Raw genomic sequence first — 19,210 nt, 5'->3', positions numbered from 1 at the left:
AAGCTCCGAAGCTTCATGAATCTTTTTGTTTCGAATCAGTGATTCGGAGCGTGTATAAAACTGCCAAAGTCACGTGATTTTAGTAAACGAGGCTTCATTACGTCATCACTGTTTCGAAACAGTTCGAAATTTCAGTGGTTCACCGATAGAGGGCGATGATAAAGTGAGCCCATGAATCATGCCGATTCACTGAGAACTATTGAACAAGTGTCTAGGGCTTTACCCTATGGTTTTACCTGATCTCCGATCAGTTTTATACAGTTGTAGATGTTTTAATTATACATTAGAATAATTAAAATGAATAATGGTAGTTATTAATCTCTTATTGGCCTGTTTAGCTTGAGCCATGGAACAGATACAAGACTTTAAAATTGATAAAAGAACACAAATTATACAGACACTCGATATTTAATCTTATTAGATGATTAGTTAATTCCATTTTAATTGATTTTACTTTAAATAAAACTTTTGAAATACATTTGTTAAAGTGTATTTTTAATGCATGTTTGGCCTGAGTTTTGTTGCATTTGCACTGCTCTGACCACTAGGGGTCACCGTGGAGACGGGTGTCAGATTGTTTCGAAGCCTCGAATCATTACGGCACATTTGATTCAGCTGCTTCAGTGTTTCATGAAGCCTCGATCTGCCCATCACTACAAAATGGATGAACAGCTATTTACTGTGTTGGATTTTCCAGAGCTATGCAATACAAGTTTGCTGGTCGTATAGTGACATCGGGAGAAAAGCTGTGTCTTGGAGATATGACAGACACTGAGCTGCTCTCTTTCTTCTTCTTTCAAGCAGGGCTATTGCTATCGCTCACTTCTTAACTTGGGACATATACTTTGCTGCTGAACGAAAGGTGGAACAACAATCAAATGACTAGACGTATAAAACTACTACTTTGCTCTGGCAAGCGTAGCGCAAATCGCTTTGTATCTGAAGCACTGCGCTGAACCCAGCGGCGTGTGAAAGCCCCATTAGCAGGCAGAGAGATTGTAACATATAAATGTCTTACCAGGGTCTAATAAAAACAGTAACACTGAGATCAAAATGAATCGAAACTTCATCATCTTCTTCTTCTTCTTTCCTGTTTTACGGCGGTTGGCATCCAGCTTATTGGTGCATTACCGCCCCCTTCTGCTCCGGAGTGTGGACCAGATAATAGGTTAACAAACTTATTCCTTACCTTCTATTTCCCACTCAATTTTAACCCCACCCCACCCCACAAGAGAAAAAAAAAAAAAAAAAAAACTTATTTATCCAAAACTAGTTCTGTTTTCTATACACTACTAATATCCTTTTGTAATTCCTCCCTCACATTCTACTAATTTAACTTCAAATCCTACTAAATACCCCTGATTCTCTTAAAAAAGTCATCAGTAATCTGATATGTTCCCTATCTTCTGTGCTCAATAACCTTTTTACCGTGAACTCCTGTTCCCCTAACACCCTCAATTTATTCCTCATCATCTCTCTATGAACTTCATATCTCCTACAAGTCATGATTATATGCTCAACTGTTTCCTCTTCTTGACATCCTTCACACAATCCTGTCTGGTGTTTTCCTATCATCTTAAGAGTTTTATTTAGTGTACAATGTCCCAACCTTAACCTTGTCATCACTATTTCTTCTCTCCGGTATCCACATCCTACCCCATCTCCTTTAACATTTCTTTGAATTTGATATAACCATCTCCCTTTATCCTCTCTATCCCACCTTTCTTGCCAAATTTGATTTATTTTCTCCCATATTATGCTTTTAACCTCTGCTTTGCTAAAATTTACTTGCATTTCTATATTATCTTTCAATAATGCCCTTTTTGCTAGCTTATCTGCCATCTCATTTCCCCTGATCCCTACATGCGCTGGAACCCACATAAATTTTACCTGACTACCTTTGTTAACTATCCTCGTGCTTACCTGAAGTACTTCATACAGAATATCTTGTCGGCTTTTTGAAATAAACGACCTTAAACTAGCTAAAGCTGATTAAGAGTCAGAGCATATCAAAGCTTTGTCCTGTGCCGTCTTTTCCACCTACCTCAATGCAGTTATTGCCAACATTTCTACAGTATATACCCCTAATTTATCTGATGTTCTTCTATTTATCCCAATTCCTTTTCCTGGTATTGCCACCCCAAATCCTGTTGCCCCTGTCTCTGGTTTTTTTGCACCGTCTGTATAAATCTGTGTAAATTCATTATATACTTCTCCTACTCGATTATTGAAAACTCTTATTAAGTTAATTTCCTCCTTTGCCTTCCTTTTTTTCCTCTAACACAAACCAGTCTACCTCAGGCCACATCATCTTCCATGGAGCTGTCACTGGAAAAACTACCGTAGGACTTATCCTCAAATTAAATACTTCTAAGTCTTTAGCTATTTTATTTCCAATCCGCCCAAAATTTTCCCTTAAATTTAGTCCATTCTCCCAACACTCCTGCAGAACTGCTTTTGTGGGATGGGAGTCTTTATGCCCCTTCAAAGTAACCCAGTAGTTTGCCATCAATTGTGTCCTTCTTAACTCCAACGGCATTTCTCCCATCTCTACTTGTATAGCTGGAACTGATGATGTTTTAAAAGCTCCGCAACAGACTCGTAGTGCTTGTATCTGAATCACCTCCAATCTCTTTATCAAAGATTTGGCTGCTGATCCAACCACTATACTGCCATAATCCAGCACCGATCTTATTAATGCCACATATTTACTTTTAAGAGATGATCGACTAGCTCCCCATTCTCTGCCTGCTAAACATCTCATCACATTTATTACCTTCTTACACTTTCCCTCTACTTTCTTAATATGCTCTGCAAATGTCAACCTAGCATCAAATGTCACTCCCAAAAATTTGAATGTACCTACCCTCTCTAGCTCTTTCCCATACATCCTTAACCTCTTATCCTCACAAATTCTTTTCCTGGTAAAAAAGACAGACTTCGTCTTTTCTACAGAAAACCTAAATCCCCATTCACATCCCCAATCTACCACCTTATCAATTTCCTCCTGCACCTTCCTAATAACATATTCCACATTCCTTCCTCTTTTCCACACCGTCCCATCATCTGCAAACAAAGACCTTCCTATGTCTTCTGGACCCTGTACAAATACATCATTAATCATAATGATAAACAGCAACAGGCTTATCACACTGCCTTGAGGTGTGCCGTTTTCAACCACATGTAGATTTGACATATCTGCCCCAATTCTCACTTGAATTTTCCTTCCAAACAGAAAATCTTTTATCCAATTAAACACCCTACCACCTACTCCCATCTTACTCAGCTTAATTAATAATCCCTCCTTCCACATCATGTCGTAGGCCTTTTCTATATCAAAAAATACTGCAACTACACTCTCTTTATTTGCTTGTGCTTTCCTTATCTCATTCTCTAATCTTAAAACCGAATCCATTGTATTCCTTCCCTTTCTAAAACCACTCTGACAGCTTGTCAGTAAACCTCTTTTTTCAAGTTCATATGACAATCTATCTGTTATCATCTTTCCCATTGTCTTACACAAATTAGATGTAAGAGCTATTGGCCTATAACTCATGGGATTAGTTGGATCCTTGCCAAGTTTCCTGATTGGAATCACTACTGCTTCTTTCCATTCACTTGGTAATTTTCCCTCCTTCCAAACTTTATTATATAACTCAAGCAACTTTAAGAGTGATCTTTTCCCTAGATGTTTTAACATCACATAACATACTCGATCTTTCCCTGGAGATGTATTTTTTGCACTCTTAATTGCTCTTACCAACTCTGCCAGAGTGAATGGTTCATCTATTGCTTCTCCTGACTCTTCCTTTCTATCTAACATCTGTAAATACTGACTCAAAGTTGTTGCCCTTCTTCTTCTCTCTTCTTCTAACAGATTTTCTGAGCTGTGAACCTTTGTAAATGATTTTACCATGACCTCTACCTTTTCCCTATCAGATACCGCTAATTCCTCCTCAGATGTTAACACTGGATATTCCCATTGCCTCCTGTCTCCTCCCATCCTCTTTATCATTCCCCATACTTCCCCCACAGGTGTTGTTCTCCCTATCTCATTACAAAAATTTCTCCAACTTGCTCTTTTTGCCTGTCTTATCGTTCTTCTTACCACTGCTTGAGCTTTCTTATATTGAATTAGATTCTGTAGATTGTGGGTTCTTTTAACTATTCTGAATGCTTTATTTCTTGTCCTTACTGCCTGATGGCACTCCTCATTCCACCAAGGCACCAATTTTCGATTTCCTTTTGTTTTTCCCCTTTGGAATAGCTTCCTCCGCTGCCATAATAATTGCTGATGTGACCTGCTTATTTACATCTTCTATACTTCCAGACATATCAACCCTAGTCACTGTTTCATCACTCAGTTTCTGGAATTTATCCCAGTCTGCTTTTCCAAAGATCCACTTTGGAATCCTTCCCTCTATCCTTACTTCTATTCTCCCACCCACCGTGCATAAAACTGGGTAATGATCACTCCCCACTGTTGTTGCTGTCCAAACTTCCCATTTACTACCTCCAGCCATTGTATTAGACACTAAAGTTAAATCTAATGTTGATTCAGTTCCCGTCCGTAAGTTTATCCTAGTTCCTCTACCATCATTTAAACATACCAATTCCTTTTCATCCATCAAATGCTCAATTATCTTACCATTTTCATCTGTCTGTACCCCTCCCCACATTGAGCTATGATCATTAAAATCTGCACACCAAATTACTCTTTGTCTGTCTTGTCCCTTTATACTTAGTAAATTATCTAATACCAGCCTTCTACATGGGTTATAATAATTGATTATTCCTATCCCTCCCCCTCCTTCCCACACCTCCACCACTATGTATTCCTGATCTTCTCCCTCTTCCAGTAACTTTATATGGTATTCCATGCTTGATGAAGGTGGCACACCCTCCTCCCCCTCCCGTAGTCCTATCATTCCTTACTGTAATGTATCCATGTATAACAAACTCTAGATGTGGTTTCAGCCAAGTTTCCTGTATACACATTACATCTGGCTTTTCTTCTAATTCATTTATGAAATGCTTAAATTCCTGACCATTAGCTATTAAACTTCTAGCATTCCATTGTAAAAGGATCACCATTAATATTAACCAACCCATGACGTTTCTTGGCTTGACTGATTAGCAAGGTTCTCCCTTACTTCCTCCCATGTCAGTCCTACTAATCCTAGATGATTTATTGCAGCTTTTACCACCAACTGTATTTTGTCATTTTTAGATTTAACTTCTGCAGTACTATTAATCACTCCTGCTATGAACGTTACCAGATCTCTTTTACTCACATACACTCTGTCTTCTGTTCCTTGTTGTTGCTCTGGCACTCCCATATCTTCTAACTCATTCACATTATTTTCCCTCTCCCTTACCACTTTAACAGCATCTGCATAAGTTATCCTTCTTTCCACTCTTATCTTTTGAATTCTGGTCTCCCTTCTCATTATTTCACATCCACCATATGCCACATTATGTGATCCTCCACAGCTGCAACACTTTGGGTGGGAATCCCTATTCCACATTTCCCATATTCATGGTCCCCTCCGCATCTAGCACATCTTCTCTGTCTATTGCAATTTTTTGCAGTGTGACCAAACCTCTGACACTTAAAGCACCTCATTGGCTTTGGTATGTACATTCTCACCGGATAGCTCATGAATCCCAAGAACACCTTCTTTGGAATATTCTCTCCTTCAAATTCTATTGACACTGTTTCACTTTCCCTCATTACTCCTTCTTTTGTTGTTTTTAATCTTTGAACATTCAGTACTTTTCCTCCTTTTATATTATTTTTCAATTCCTCCATGCTAACATTCATTGGCACCCCTGTAATCACTCCTATGCATCCATCTTCTCTCCGAGCTCCCACCCTTCCTGTATTTTCCACTTTACATTTTCCTATCTCTTTCACTTTTAGTGCTTTCTCCATTTGCATAGCATCTACACACCTCACCATTAGGTTGCCATCATTAAGTATCTTTGCATATTCTATTTCCCCTATCTTTTTTGCCAAAGTTGTTGTTAACATAAAAGGGTTAACTTCATGCATTCCTGATTCTTCTCATTAAATCTTATTATTACTACATAATTCTCATTTCTTTCTTTCTGGGGTATCTCTTGTTCTTCCTCACTTCCTGTACCGTCATCATTCTAATTTCTGACTCTTTTATTCCCTTTATCTTTTTTATCACTCATCCGACTCCTCTTATCCCCCCATACTTCATCTAGCCCTTCATTATAATCCATACTTTCCCACCTACCTATCTCTGATCCATTCGCGGAGCAGTCGTGCTCAACCGCCTTCAGCTTCAGAAGAATGTCTTTATCCGTTATTTCCAATTTAAAGAACTCCAAATATGCTACTTTGGTTTGTTTGTATTCACCGCCTCGCGCCGACCGGAAATTACGTCGCCCTCACCCGGAGCTCCACACCAAAGGAGCCCCCAGATCTTGCTAACTGAAGAGTTGCCGTGCCCGAAACTTCATCTTCTTTTTCTTCGTTTTTTTTTTAAAGACGGTTGGCATCCACCTTATTGGTGAATTAACGCCACCTTCTGTTCCGGAGTGTGCACTGTAAAAAATGACCGTGATTTTAACAGTAAAAGACTGTAAAAATGCTGCGGTGAAAAACTGTTAATTGGTTTACAGAAAGTTTCCGTACTATATACGGTGAATAACTGTAATAGATCTAACGGTACATTTAATGTAATGTAATTTTACGGTAAAATACCATTAAATTCACAGTTTTTGGAAGTGAAAAATAACAATTCATTGTAAAATTTACAGTGAAAAAACGTAAATTGACATTCCCACAATTCCCTGCGTGACACTTCACATTTGATATATTTTCGTTGTTTTTCTCATTTTTTTCTAATCAGTTATGTACATTAGGGTTTTATGTTACATCTAATGTTGTTAAAATAATGTTTATTGCATTTTTAAAATGTCATGTGTGTTACCATGATGGTGTTTAGTGTGTGTGTGAATGACACTGTGTGCACCTTCTATATATTAGTATTGTCCTCCTCAGCTTGTGGAAAAGCTGCTTGTGGTGAACTTTGATTCATCATGTGACTCTCATCACCACTGTGTTTGGTAACTGTCAGTGTATTATAAAGGTACAAAACGGATATTAGTACTTCATTAGGTTGGTACATTAACATTATATCAGTTAATGAAATACGTTATTTTACCGTAAATTTAACAGATTTTTTTTTAACGTTGCTACTGTATTTTTTACGGTAAAGTTCTGGCAACCACAGCTGCCGCTTTTTTACCGTAAATTTTACTGGGATTTTTTTTACAGTGTGGATCAGTCAGGGGTGCGTTTCCCAAAGCGAACTAGGGTCGCAAGTTCCGTCTTTCAATGGAACTTATGACCATGGTTCACCAACGATGCTTTCGGGAAACACACCCCAGTATAGTTCACAATTTAATTCTACAAATTAAATTAGGGACAGAGGGGGAAGAAGAAAAAAAAGAAAAGAAAAAAAAAAAAAAACCTTCCTTACCATCATATCCTATAATAAAGCAATACATACAAAAAAACCTAACTCTCTCACCTGTGCTCTATCACTCATATCTATATCTAGGGTTGTTTTTGTTTTTGTTTATTATATATATATGTGTGTATGTATGTACAGGAGTCTTCTTTGAAACACAGTGTGAATCTGAAGTTAAACCTGCCTCCATACCTTAGGTCTAATTTAAGCCTCAGTTTAGTCTTGGAGTAGCTCTAGTTTTCCTCCAGGATATCAGCTTACTAAACTCTGGACTAGACTAAGTCTACAACTATTGACCATGACAGAGAAAGCAGATTTCTATTAATCTGGTTTAAAGGGCCATTTTATTCTAGGACTAGGCTTAATCTCTGTCCGGGAAACCACCCCTATAAGTATACTAATATTGATGCACTACACTGTAACGGATTTCTGTAATTTGAACAGTATTTTACTGTAATATGTACAGTACAATAGGCTACTGTAAAATGCGTATACAGTAATATACTGTAAACGGCAAAGGATTATGGGAAAATATATGGTCACTACTGTAATTTTTCTGTACTGTAAATCAATTTACAGTAGTGAACTTGCCCACGAAAAACTGACCAATGGCAAGAGATTTCGTTTTCAATTTTTTTTTTTTACTCGGTGGGGGAAGTGGCTGTTAACGGAGAAAAAAAGATTGTACCAGTAACTCACTGACAGGTTAGTATATTATTTTTATTTTATGTAAAACAAACACAAATGTTTTCATTTGTAATGTTAACATGAAAATAATCGTGCCGTTTTTTATGTCGGAAGGGTTTGGTGCCTTTTTTCTGACTGTCGGCCGGATCTCCGTTATAACGGTGATAACATGAACTGGTGAGTAAGTTAAGTTCACCTAACGTTATATTAACCGAAATAAACTTTATTTAAACTGAAAAACATAACTTTGCATGTGTTTCGCTGTCTCTTTAACTCAAGTTAGCTCATCAGGCGGAGCCATGGAAACTTAATGTTAACAGCAGCGAACTAACATGACATACTGAGGGGTAGGCCTATGTTAAATGAGTTAGACAACAACATTGTTTAAGCGGGGTTTAAACAGTATTTTCATGTATTTTGATTTATTTTCAAGTTTGTGGTCTGGATCATGTCATGTCGTCTGCATCGTCGGAGGCATTGGAGCCTTTTCATTATTTTTTAAATACAGAGATAATATATTAAAAGCACATTTTAGTTCATATTTCATACTGTCTCAAAATAGCACAGTTGAGTACACTTAGATGTTCTTAAGATGATCTTAAGAAGTACTCAAGAATAATTATTAGTATATTAAGTACAAAATTAGTGCATGAAAATTGAGCACTTTAAGTATATTATAGAAATTTACTTTTTTTTACCTGGGTATATATTTGTTTATTTGTTCTTATTTTCATTTTTATTTCACAGTTGTCCTATTTTCCCTGAGCATAGCACATACCAAAACCGTGACCCTAAAACCGTGATAAATTGAGCCATGAGTAATTTGAACTGTTACACCCCTACTAATTATGTACCATCCCTGTAGGTTCATTCAGAATCAGATGTAGTGTGTAGTGCTTTTATTAACATCAAAATAAATATACAGAACCAAGTTTGAGAGTTGGGGCAAATTCTGCAAACACTGGTCTGAAAAGTAATGTTTCTTTGTTTTGTTTTTTTGTGCTTGCAGGTTCATTCCAAGAATCAACCCTGATGGCACCAATTACCCAAGTCAAAGATCAGATGGAAATCTCAAAAGGTCCAAAGAAAAGCTTCAGCCTGAACCCATCAAGGTGTTTCTCATCAGAAAGCTTGTCAACTTTGACTCCCGTAATTATTGAAATGTAACACAACACAAACTGACTTTTACTGCATTTTTAAGGCCTGTTTTGCTTTTCAGTATGTGTACTTTTTTGCCATGCTACAGAAGAAAGAAAATGTTTAAAATGATTAAAAAGAATATTATATGGACAAATGTTCAATGATTGTGTTTTTTTGGGGGGGATTGGTAAAAAAAAATGGTTTACAGTGCTGTACCACAATTGGATCAATTTATACAGGTTAAAAATTATTTTGTTTAAATTGAATGACAACACAATAGTAAATACTGTAAATTAAAAACAAAACTACTGCACAAAATACTGTAAATTAAATTACAGTACTATACTGTAACTAAAATACAGTACTGTACACAATACTGTAATTGCAAAATACAGTAACAATACTGTACAACATTTTACAGTAAATTACGGGCATCCAGCTGCCAGTAAGTTACTGTAAAATTTACAGCAATCTCTTTACAGTGTAATCTTGTAAATGTACAGTTTCAATACTACTTGGGACTAAACTGGCCCACTTTTTAGTGTATAAAAGTATACTTTAAGTGTAACAGTAGTAAACTTTGAGAACAAGTTTACAACTATTGTACTACTATTGTACTACTTTGTACTGCAACTACAAGTGAATTTATACTGATAGTCTTCTAGTCTTATAGCACATTATTTAAGCCGCACACACACTTAACGATTGTAAGGCCGATTATGAATGTAAATTGATACTTATGACTGATCGCGCTCAAACGCGTCCAGTCGTGTTCAGTCTGCGATTACAGTCGGTGTTCAAATTCCATATAAATCTGCTTCAGTCGCAGGAAATAATCGCTGTGTGTTGCACAGTCTCAATGTTTTAGCTAGTCGTTAAATGTGTGCCCGGCTTTAGTTGAAAGAACACTTTGAAGTATACACTCAGTAAACTACTAGTTTAGTTTTATACTGCAAGTATACTTTCAGTTCTTTCAATGAACTTAACAACATAATTATAGTTTTCTTTATAATTAATTTGGATGCCAAAACACGACAGTATGTAAAACTATGTAATAAAAGTATTTAATAGGCTACTCGATCAAAAGAGTAAACACAACTATAAGCCAAGTTAGAATACTTAATTATACTTTTAAGTGTATTTCTGAGAAGTTCATCATTGAAAGTAGACTGAAAGTACTTTCTTATTATTAATTTAAAAGAAATATACTAATAGCACACTTGAATAAACTTCTTTTTCCTAATGGTTGTTTTTTTCTGTTTTAAATATCTTAATTTCAAGGATTGTTACATAACAGTGGTACAGTGGTGGCTGGCTGCCAAATTTAACAGTTCTTTGCCATGATCCAGTCTCGCGGCGCTTCGTGATTTGGTCACGTAATTTAATCTATTTATTCATGGCAGGGACACGTTTATTTCGTTATTTTTGTAATTTCAGCACGTTTTTTAAACTAATGTATTTCAATTGGATGCATCTTTCGTGCAACAGCACGCTTCTTTCTGCCAGTCGGGCTGCAGCAGAGAAGCTGTTTAATCAACATTTAGCCTATTCACAAGATCTTATCATGGTTTACATATTAATTATGTATTATTATTTCGGTCATTTTTTATTTAATGTTTTTTCTAAGTTATCGTTCTGATTGTATGCATGTGTGATACACACAAAGTATGTATAAAATTGTGTTATTTTATTTTTCTCTGAAATCTGTATATAAGTTCAATGATTACCTTATTTTTTTATGCAGTGTGCAAACTGTTAAATGTATATTGGTTTATATGAAAAAAAAGGACTCTTATTTTGATATTCTTGCCCGGGAGTCGCGAATGGACTGGTGAACTGCGCATGCTTCCTCATACCAACAGAGGAGCTGTGAAGGAGCTGACGCGACTCTCTCTGTCTTTTTTATTTCATCCTGTTTTCACAGGGACAGTAATCTGTCTGACGGGTCACCGGAGGCGGGGCCTGCAACAGATTCTTGGGGGCTCGTCCGGGATTTGAACCCGGGACCTCTCGCACTTGATTGACGACTGTTTCCTTCAGCGATCTTGTATGCCTCTGCCATACGTGCCGCCCACTGATCTGCATACCCCTTTGGTGTGATTCCATCCGTTGGCTCCACCAGGCCAAAGATCAGGTCAACTGGAAGGTGAGGATGCCGCCCGTACAATAGGTAAAAGGGGGAATACCCAGTAGACTCGTGCCGCGTGCAGTTGTAGGCATGCACACTTTGAGGTAAGTGCTCTTTCCACCTTTCTTTTTCTTTGTCTGCCAGTGTCCTCAACATCTGTAATAGAGTCCGATTGAACCTCTCCACTGGGTTCCCTTGGGGGTGGTATGGTGACGTTCGAGAGTGGCCGATCCCAGCAAACTGTTGGAGAGTGCGAAACAGTTCGTTCTCAAACTCACGGCCCTGGTCGTGATGTAACTTGGCCGGATATCCAAAGCGTGGAATGTAATCTTGGAACAAGCGTTCAGCTGCAGTCCGCCCTGACTTGTTCTTGGTTGGGTAAGCTTGGGCGAACCTTGTGAAATGGTCCATGACGACCAGGATATATTCATATCCTCCACGGCTCGGCTCAAGGTGCAGGTAGTCAATGCAGACCAGTTCCATAGGTGAGTGTGTTGTGATGCTACCCATGGGTGCTCGAACATGTACAGTTGGTTTCTTTTGTTTTATACACGGGCACTTTCTGGTCACACATTCTTCCACATCAACTTTCATGTATGGCCAGTAGAACCGTTCTCTCGCCAGGCTCAGCACACGCTCTGTACCCACGTGTCCCATCTTGTCATGGAGGTGCTCGAGTGCCAGCTTTTTTGTATTTGCTCGGCAAGACCAGCTGTTTTCTCTCCCTCGTTCTTCGATATAGGAGTCCTCCCTCAAGATGTAGCTTGTTCCACTCATACATCAGCTTTCTGCTGGTTCCTGTCAAACCTCCTCTCATCTCATCTGTGAGAGTGACACCATCCTCCTTCCATTGTCTCACTTGAGAGATTACAGAGTCTTCTTTCTGGGCTTGAATCAGTTCATCTGGTCCTATTGTCGGCAACCAGGTGGTAGGTTGACATGGTGCATCCTCCCCAGAAGACATATACAGGGCAGCGACCCAGGCCACATCCTTCATTTTTTGACGCATGACTACCCTCCCATGCTGCTTGTACTGCCCCTGCGGGTAGCTCCTCTGTGCACTCTGATGCATGTACTTCGATGTCCAGAGGAAGACGAGACAAGGTATCTGCGTCGATATTAACTTTCCCTGGCCGGTACTTCACGTCGAACCGGAAGTCAGACAGCTCTCCGACCCACCAATGACCTACTGCATTGAGCTTTGCTGTGCTCATCACATATGTCAGAGGGTTGTTGTCAGTGTACACTGTGAAGTGTGGGGCATAGAACAGGTAGTCTCTGAACTTCTCGCACACTGCCCACTTCAATGCCAGGAACTCAAGTTTACCACTGTGTAATCGGTAGTTCAATACTTTGTGTGTATCACACATGCATACAATCAGAACGATAACTTATAAAAAAAACATTAAATAAAAATAAAACTCACCTGGACGTTCAATGCAATGTTGGGTCACTCCTTCCTCTCATCGATCGCATTTTTATTGGTAACGACTGACCGAAATAATAATACATAATTAATATGTAAACCGTGATAAGATCTTGTGAATAGGCTAAATGTTGATTGACAGGAACCAGCAGAAAGCTGATGTATGAGTGGAACAAGCTACATCTTGAGGGAGGACTCCTATATCGAAGAACGAGGGAGAGAAAACAGCTGGTCTTGCCGAGCAAATACAAAAAGCTGGCACTCGAGCACCTCCATGACAAGATGGGACACGTGGGTACAGAGCGTGTGCTGAGCCTGGCGAGAGAACGGTTCTACTGGCCATACATGAAAGTTGATGTGGAAGAATATGTGACCAGAAAGTGCCCGTGTATAAAACAAAAGAAACCAACTGTACATGTTCGAGCACCCATGGGTAGCATCACAACACACTCACCTATGGAACTGGTCTGCATTGACTACCTGCACCTTGAGCCGAGCCGTGGAGGATATGAATATATCCTGGTCATCATGGACCATTTCACAAGGTTCGCCCAAGCTTACCCAACCAAGAACAAGTCAGGGCGGACTGCAGCTGAACGCTTGTTCCAAGATTACATTCCACGCTTTGGATATCCGGCCAAGTTACATCACGACCAGGGCCGTGAGTTTGAGAACGAACTGTTTCGCACTCTCCAACAGTTTGCTGGGATTGGCCACTCTCGAACGTCACCATACCACCCCCAAGGGAACCCAGTGGAGAGGTTCAATCGGACTCTATTACAGATGTTGAGGACACTGGCAGACAAAGAAAAAGAAAGGTGGAAAGAGCACTTACCTCAAATTGTGCATGCCTACAACTGCACGCGGCACGAGTCTACTGGGTATTCCCCCTTTTACCTATTGTACGGGCGGCATCCTCACCTTCCAGTTGACCTGATCTTTGGCCTGGTGGAGCCAACGGATGGAGTCACACCAAAGGGGTATGCAGATCAGTGGGCGGCACGTATGGCAGAGGCATACAAGATCGCTGAAGGAAACAGTCGTCAATCAAGTGCGAGAGGGAAGGCTCAATACGACCGAAAAGCCAGAGGAGTGGTACTGAAAGCAGGAGACAGAGTGCTCGTCAGAAACCTTGGAGAACGAGGGGGTCCAGGGAAGTTACGATCCTACTGGGAGAAAGTGATCTACGTGGTGAAGGGTCAAGTCTCTGATAACCCAGTCTATGTAGTTTATCCTGAGAATGGTGACAGTAATAAAACCAGGACGCTGCACCGGAACTTACTACTGCTGGTCAATGACTTACTTGTGGAAGCTCCCACGATGACACCTCAATCGCCGAAACCTGGAAAACAGAGAAAGACAAGAAGTCAGACACCCAACAAAGAAAGCATCAGGGACAGTGACACAACAGACTCAGATGAAGAAAGTATAGGAGGAGGATACTGGTTGAGAATCCCAGTCAGCTGGACCGAACCAGGGAATAGCCATCCACCTGAACGAGTACCTGTAAGGGAAGAATACAATCAAATACACAGGAGGGAGGAATCAAGGGTATCTGAAAATTTGTCAGAAAAAGAACCAAATACTTACCTGGTACCACCTGTGGAAGACGATGTGGATGAGGAGAGGGAAGCAGCTGCTTTTGTCGAGCCAGAGAGAGTAGCAAGTCCAAGTGAAGGGAGTGAAGCTGCAGTAAGAAGGTCTACGAGGGAGAAAAGGCCTAGACAGATCTACACTTATGACACCTTTGGTCAGCCTGTGCTACAGCCATATCCAGCACTTAATGCAGTGACAGCTTACCCAATCACACACATACCCGTTTTGGGTATAAATAGTTGCCTACCACAAATTGGTTATATCAATTCATACACTCCTCACACATACTTACCTTACAATTTCACTGTGCCTGTGTGTTGATTGCACATATAGGAGGTAGGAGGTTGATCACTGGAGCTTTTCTTATTTTGTCAGAGAGAGTGTGATACACACAAAGTATGTATACAATTGTGTTATTTTATTTTTCTCTGAAATCTGTATATAAGTTCAATGGTTACCTTATTTTTTTATGCAGTGTGCAAACTGTCAAATGTATATTGGTTTATACCGTGACCATCAGGGACAGTAATCTGTCTGACGGGTCTCCGGAGGCAGGGCCTGCAACACATGCAACTCATGTGGAGTGCAGTTCAACGTTTTACTGTGGTATTTGTAAAACACAGTAAACACAACACAGCATGGTTTTACCACAGTAACTGCAGTTTTAATGTGGTATTTATAGGTAAAACACAGTAACTGCAGCACTTACCATGGTTTTACCACAGTAACTGTGGTTTTAATGTGGTATTTGTAGTTAAAACACAGTAACCGCAACACTTACCATGGTTTTACCACATTAACTGCAGTTTTAATGTGGTATTTGTAGTTAAAACACAGTAAACACAGTAACCGCAACACTTACCATGGTTTTACCACAGTAACTGTGGTTTTAATGTGGTATTTGTAGTTAAAACACAGTAAACACAACACTTACCATGGTTTTACCACAGTAACTGTAGTTTTAATGTGGTGTTTGTAGTTAAAACACAGTAACCGCAACACTTACCATGGTTTTACCACAGTAACTGTGGTTTTAATGTGGTATTTGTAGTTAAAACACAGTAAACACAACACTTACCATGGTTTTTACCACAGTAACTGTGGTTTTAATGTGGTATTTGTAGTTAAAACACAGTAAACACAACACTTACCATGGTTTTACCACAGTAACTGTAGTTTTAATGTGATGTTTGTAGTTAAAACACAGTAACCGCAACACTTACCATGGTTTTACCACAGTAACTGCAGTTTTAATGTGATATTTGTAGTTAAAACACAGTAACCAGAACACATACCATGGTTTTACCACAGTAACTGTAGTTTTAATGTGGTATTTGTAGGTAAAACACAGTAACCGCAACACTTACCATGGTTTTACCACAGTTACTGTAGTTTTAATGTGACATTTTTAGGTAAAACACAGTAACCGCAACACTTACCATGCTTACAATATCTTTTTTGTATTGTAGTTGTAATTCAATATTTTTTTGTGTTTTACAGTTACTTCAGATGACATACTCCATCTCCATCTCCCACAACCTTTAATCCAACAGCTCTTTTAAGAAGCCATCTCTCGCAAAAGCCTACTTACTGTCCGTTTGTCTCTCTCTCTAATTCAACTTCAAATTAGCTTAATTGGCATGACTTGTACAGTATTGCCTTTACATGAGCAATAAACAAAATCATGATTATATAATTCATTAAAATAAGAATAAATAAATACATGATTTTTTTTTTAATACACCAGAAGTAACAGTAATATTAAGACAATGTAAAAAAAAACTGTACATGCATTCAGACAGGTTAAGAATATTCTCACTTTTCTCTCTCAGCTTTTCCTTGCCTGTTTTTCTGACCTGTAATCTGTAATTCATTTACACATATTTTTGCTCTCTTTCTTTCTTCTTCATCATGGCATATTTTTAAAACTCAGAATTAAATTTTGACCATTTCTGTCAGGAAGCTGCTTGCATTAACAGGGAACTTGAACACAAATCTCCCAATGCTGATCTTGATGAAGCTGCCAGGGACGCTGAACAAGTCCTTCAAAGGTTCAACACTTCACAGGTACACTGTTAGCAATTTCTGTAAATTACACAGTATTTTACTGTAATATGAACTGTATTTTACTGTAAAACAGTTATACAGTATGTTACTGTATTTAAAAGTTGCATTATGGGAAATATCCCATTGTCGTCAATAAAATACAGTATTTTTCATTTACTGTAAACTGAAATACAGTAAAAACAAATGAGCGTGAAAACTGACCAATCACAGAGAGGCTTATTTTTCCGCTTGGAGAAAGAAGAAAAGGAAGACACTGATGCAAGCACCAGGCAGCTGCTAAGGTGTGTACAAATATTCATGCTTTTTATTAACATAATTTGTATTTTTGGTTTAACTAAAAGTGTACATATATGAGTCCATATTGCCAGGTGTTAAAAATTAACACTGAAGCAGTGTTAAAGTTAATGAGATAATTGATTGATGATTGAGTGGTGATTGACAATTAGTGGTGACACCTGATGATAATAAGCAGAATCACTGAAGGAAAGAGAGAAAAAAGGTCTTAATTAATGTTTTATGGAGTTTCATTTCAAGTCACCATGAAAGAGGTCAGTGTTTGCTTTAGTTGGGCTCTTGACTCTTTACCTTTTATTATTAATTTTTCTCTGATCGCTCCAACTTTGTGTTTGTAAAGCACATTTGTTATGGTCAGAGAAAATATGATCTGGTCACAATATGTTTTGGTAATGATATTGTCATCATGCAGTGGCCTGATGTCGTTTAGAGCCTAAATCTCTGACCATATGCTTGATGTGTAGCTTTAGTATTAATGATTGCAGTCCTGTGATTTTACAGCTTGAGATCCAACAGTAGTAGAACCTTTTTTTTTTTAAGAAAAATACATTATGAACTGTGTGTTTAAACACACACAGACATCAAGAGTCAGCATATGATTCTCGAGAATGGTGACGATAAATAAATACAAAATACTGACAAACAGATCAACTCTGAACATCACAAAACAAGCTACTGTCACAACAAAACAACAGAAAAATAAAGCAAACATGAACAATCTACGAAAATTACATTCAGCTGCATAATTTATTCATGCAGCAATGCATGATGGGAGCCATGGATGAGTTTTGATTGGTGGCTCCCATCATGCACTGCAACATGAAGCACTTTGTTTGATTGTCACCATTGTTGAGGGTCATATGCTGATTCTTGATGTCTGTGTGTGTTTCAAAAAAAACTCTTCAGATTATGAAAGCTCTGCTGGAACTCAAGTGGTAACAGTGATGTACTGTAAAGAAATATTATAAAAATCTATGTAACCGGGTAATACTGGATGTTACCAATGAATCTGGCCATTTCACAATGAGAATGTCATCATCAAAACACAGCCATTATGACTGTGCTTTCCAAAGCATTGTAAACCTAAATTGATAAATTTTGGCTCACAGCACTTTTGGGAAACACAGTCTAGTTTCTCTGGCCATAACAAATGTGCTCTACAAACACAAAGTTGGAGCAGCCAGAGATAAATTAATGTTAACAAATAGAGTCAAGAGCCCAACTAAAGGAAATGCTTTTCACCATCATGGTGACTTCAAACTAAACTTTCATTAAAACATTAACATCTAAACATCTGTTAATTCTCAGTAAGAACTTTTGTTGATGTATGACAGAAATAAAATCAAACTGGTTAATAAGTGTAATAATGTTTAATGGCTGGAAGTCAGTTGTAGTTGTTGTGTCTCTCTCTTTTTCTCTTGTTGTTTCTTCAGTGATTCTGCTTATTAACATCAGGTGTCACCACTAATTGTCAATCACCACTCAATCATCAATCAATTATCTCATTAACTTTAACGCCGCTTCAGTGTATGAGAGCAAACACATTCCACTGCAGAGAGTTATTTTAAATTTGTAAGTTTTTAAGATTGTTCTTATGACTGAATTTGTTCATTAATTGTTTTAAAATGCTGTAATGTTAAACGTTTATGTATAAATGTTACTGCAGGCTTGGGGAATATCAGATTTTGTGAAGAAAACTGAAAGTTCAGTCTGCAAGAATATTAAAATGTTATTTCAAGTATTACAATTGAACAATTAAAACAAAATTATAAACGTTATACAGTTGTCATTGTCTTTTTATTATTTACTGAGACCTGTTAAAATACAGTAATTTACAATTTGTACAGCTTTATAGTAAATAGAAACAGTGGACAATGAATTACAGGAAATTTTACAGTGTAAAGTTATATGTTTTTGATTGTATTAAAATATATTCTAGAGAAAAGACCTTAAAATTATTGTATTTTTTACAGCAAAAAAATACTATACTGTAAATATGTTTACAGCAAGTTAAATGGTATTGTAAATACTGTATTAATACAGTATTTTTACTGTAAGTTCAATTTACAGTAAGTTACTGGCAAACTGCTGCCAGTAAGTTACTGTAATTTCTACAGGAAGTTTTTTACAGTGTACCACTTTTTGAAAGGGTCGATATTGTCCCGACCACGTTTTGAAACCTCTCGCGGCACGGATATGTAATACAAAAGAAACACCTCTAGTTGATTATCAGTTTGAGTTAATAATAGGCGATCTGGCGCTAGAATGTGTTGTTTTTTTAAATCATGTTGAGTGCTCGTTGTCGCTGGTGCAACAGTGTTCTCTTGGCGCTCGTGCACACTGAGCCGTGTTCACACGGACGAG

General features: G+C 38.2%; 1 protein-coding gene and 1 long non-coding RNA gene across 5 annotated transcripts in view; one reads left to right on the top strand and one right to left on the bottom strand.

The window, feature by feature from the left end:
- The window catches only part of LOC125263495 (carcinoembryonic antigen-related cell adhesion molecule 1-like), a 174,655-nt gene that overhangs the window by 22,926 nt on the left and 132,519 nt on the right, over positions 1-19,210 (bottom strand). The window lies entirely within an intron of this gene.
- On the top strand, positions 8,175-9,490 carry LOC125263503. Its single transcript, XR_007183833.1, has 3 exons — positions 8,175-8,213; positions 8,310-8,372; positions 9,205-9,490. It is a non-coding gene; the product is annotated as an uncharacterized LOC125263503 (long non-coding RNA).

Source organism: Megalobrama amblycephala, linkage group LG2 (genome assembly GCF_018812025.1).
Source record: "Megalobrama amblycephala isolate DHTTF-2021 linkage group LG2, ASM1881202v1, whole genome shotgun sequence".
NCBI classification, from domain to species: Eukaryota; Metazoa; Chordata; class Actinopteri; order Cypriniformes; family Xenocyprididae; genus Megalobrama; species Megalobrama amblycephala.
This window is presented reverse-complemented; position numbering and strand designations above follow the sequence as displayed.